This window comes from Vicugna pacos, chromosome X (assembly GCF_048564905.1).
Source record: "Vicugna pacos chromosome X, VicPac4, whole genome shotgun sequence".
In the NCBI taxonomy this organism is placed as follows: domain Eukaryota; kingdom Metazoa; phylum Chordata; class Mammalia; order Artiodactyla; family Camelidae; genus Vicugna; species Vicugna pacos.
In genome coordinates this window covers 67652217-67656002 of record NC_133023.1, presented here as the reverse complement: position 1 = coordinate 67656002, position 3786 = coordinate 67652217, and the positions used below count along the sequence as shown (strand labels likewise).

General features: G+C 34.8%; 1 non-coding gene across 1 annotated transcript; it reads right to left on the bottom strand.

The window, feature by feature from the left end:
• Positions 1-200: 200 nt before the first annotated feature.
• TRNAT-GGU (transfer RNA threonine (anticodon GGU)) lies at positions 201-273 on the bottom strand. The gene has a single exon. It is a non-coding gene; the product is annotated as a tRNA-Thr (tRNA).
• Positions 274-3786: the final 3513 nt, after the last annotated feature.

Genomic DNA, 3786 nt, shown 5'->3' with positions numbered 1-3786 from the left:
GTAAAGGGTTAATTATTTTATACATCTAAACAGTGCCATCTGAGGCATAGCTTAGAGCAGAGGATTTATTCCATAAAGTCCACATTTTTTGGGTATGCACAGTAAAACACTTCATTAAAACCTAGACCATTTTTTAAACATTTCTTTTTTTTTTTTGGTGGAGGGTGATTAGGTTTGTTTGTTTGTTTATTTATTTTTAATGGAGATACTGGGGATTGAACCCAGGATTTCATGCACACCAAGCAAGCACTCTACCACTGAGTTATACCCTCCCCTCCAACTTGAGTGTAAAGGAGCTTCACTACCATTTCAAAGGTGAACCTGATAACAGAAAGAGGCAGTTAAGAAGCAGTGGCTCTGGAAAATTTTAATTTGTGCTTTTTAAATTTTCTGCCTTAAAAAATACTTGGAGAAGGTTGGTTATAATTAAGTTTGGATAAAGACAATGAACTGATATGCAGGTCTAGAGCACCATGATCAGAAAAGCTTGACCCAGAGACAACCAGTCAGTGATGGTTGCTAATGTAGTTGCAGGCAGCTTGCACAATGAGGCTGATGGAAAAGCCAAGAGTGCAGCACTTTGGTGAGCTGAAAATTAACCCTCCACAACCTCTGTCATCTTTATATTTTGATTAGTCAGTTGCCAGTCACATTGGAGAACTGATCACAGCAATTTTGTCTTCAGGTGTAATTAACAGGCAAGATGCAGGCTCTGAATGTCAGAAGGAAAAAGGGGTGAATAATGGTAAGAAATTACCCTCCAAACATGTAAATACACAAACAAAACCTTGGGGACATTTCAGCTACATATTTCCTGTGGTGGAATGACATGGGCCATTTCCATTCTCCACATGCTGACCCAGTATGATGAGAAAATTCCAAGGAAATTTAAGGAAGAGAACTAATTCTATATGTATCCTCTTACAGCAAACTAAGTACCGGGGGAAAAATTGCTAACATTATTAATTTTTTGCATTGATTCTGTAACCAGGGATATTTAAACTAAGTCTAGATTAAATATAATTGGAAAGGACATTCAAGACAATCAAAACAGCATACAACTTCTACAAAAGTAGGGTAGCCAGAAAAAAGACTAAAGATATTTTGATTTAAATCCTGTCTGATGAAAGCACAAAAATTATATTCTGAGCCTCTTTCCTTATCTCTTGCCTCTTAATTCTGGCAAACCATGATACATGCAATTGCCTTTGCTGCCAATTTGTATGTGTGTGTGTGTGTGTGTGTGCGTGCATGTGTGTGTGTGTTTGTGTGTTTATATAAAAGGTATGCTTACAGATAAATTATATGAATATAAACATAAGTAAGCACACACCTGGCTAAAACTCTGCCTGATATGAACAAGGAGCCCTATATCCATAAGAGATCTCCAAACTTTTTCAACTTACTAGCCTTCCTGTGCTGACTTTATTCTGTTCACAGCCAAACTAGCCACAAAACATAGGCCCCTTTCCTCTAAAAGTGTCACCCTCACAAGAATTCAGTAGGTTCAAGCCTGACAGAAGGTTTGAATTAGGTGAGGGGGTTCTCAGTTATGTCCTTCCTTACAAACTCCACTTACCAGTCTTCCCTGTTTCCTGTCCTTGAAGAACTAATTTTGCAGAACATTTTACCTCTCTACTCTTATTTAGCTGTAAAATTATTTTTGCATGTACAAATAGTCACTAATTCATTCAGCTAAACAGTTGCAAGCATTTATACAATCTCGTCTTCCTCCCTGACCAGGGGATGGAAGAATTACAGAAAGATTTATTTGTTTTTGATGGGACATATGCCACTTTCTTTAGAATGCAGACAGGTACACCAATTCTGGTTTTAATTAACATGCCATTTGTTCTGTTACACACACACATGGTTATATTCTATTGTAGATTTAAATGGTATACCTAGGAAACAACATAGTGCTGTACCTAAGAGAATGAACTCCCTTTGAATTTTGGCTCAGCCACTTACTAGCCTTATGATCTTGGCAAGTTATTTAATCTCTTTGAGGCATGCCTCAGTTGCCTCATCTGTAGCAAAGGGAAAATAATTTTGACCTCAGAGTGTTAAAGTGAAAGAGTGCCTAGCACATGGTAAGAACCCAGTAACTAGTGGCTGCTATTATCATTTTTGATATTAATAGAATGGAAAGATAGACTGTGATGTTCAAGAACCCTAGAATCGGAAGCAAAACTGCCTGGGTTAAAATATTGATCCTTCCTTTTACTCTGCATAACCTGCATAACCTTGGGCAGATCTTTTTTATTATTATTGAAGTATAGTCACTTACAATGTGTCAGTTTCTGGTGTACAGCATAATGTTTCGGTCGTACAAATACATACATATATTCCTTTTCATATTCTTTTCCATTATAGGTTATTACAAGCTATTGAATATAGTTCCCTGTGTTACACAATAGAAACTTGTTTATCTGTTTTATATATAGCAGTTAGTATCTGCAAATCCCAGATTCCCAGTTTATCCCTTACCACCCTCCCGTTTCCCCCTGGTAACCATAAGTTTGTTTTCTATGTCTGTGATTCTGTTTCTGTTTTGTAAATAAGTCCATCTGTGTCTTTTTTTCAGATTTCACATAGAAGTGGTATATGATATTTTTCTTTCTCTTTCTGGCTTACTTCACTTAGAATGACAATCTTTGAGCTCTTCTTTGTGACTCGGTCCCCTCCTCTGTAAATGAGAATAACAGTAGTAGCTACCTCATTGTTTTTTGTGAGGATTAAATTAAATACATCTAAAATAGTTTGGAAAACGAGTGCTGTTTAGTCTGCACAATATAACTAGCAATAGTATTATTACTATAATGTCTTCTCTAACGGTATTGAGATTGTTTTAGTTCAGTGTTCTCTTTACTAGGATTCTCAGTAGATTCTATTCTTCATACAAACCGTGTTTGTACTTTCCTAAGCAATTGCCTTATTTTTATCTAATGAACACTGTGCATAACTTGATTGTTTTTGCCATTTCATACTTTTGGAAGGAAACTTGTATTAAACTAAATGTAAATTTCATCTTTAATGAGTGCATGAACATTAATAATGAAATGCTCCACACAACATTGTAAAATGACTATAACTCAATTAAAAAATGTTAAAATAAATAATGAAATGCTTCAAATTGTGTAATTCCTGGGTCCACTTTCAAATCATGCTCTTGATTTTTTTCTCACCTTATTATTTATTGTTTATTATTTATTGCTGTTTATTTTACTTTATATTTTTAAAATGTGATAAATCTATTGCAAACAAATAGAGGCATGTACAAAACACAAATAGATAAAAGATGGATTGATTTTATTTAGTTTATTTTTTGGTGGAGAGAGGTAATTAGGTTTATTTTATTTATTTATATGTTTTTAATGGAGGTACTGGGGATTGAACCCAGGACCCTGTACATGCTAAGCATGCGCTCTACCACTGAGCTATACCCTCCCCCTTAACAGGGTACCTTTAAATAAAAACTCATTTTCATTATGCTGCACATCATAAGGTGTAATTCTAATGAAGAGGTTAAGACCAAAGAGGAATTTTGAAATAAAACAAGTGAAATCTGGTCTAGTCTTCTTTTCTCACAACTGAAATCATTGAGCAGACCCTCTTTTTACAAAATATGGTTTATTTTTACAAAAATAAGGAAGCAACAAGAAAGCAACTTAAATTCTAATACTTTAAAATGATAGCACTAAATCATGATGTGTAGTTTACTTTTACCATTTATCGTATCATTTAAAACACATCTGTCATGCATTTAGTAAATTAAATCCTGCA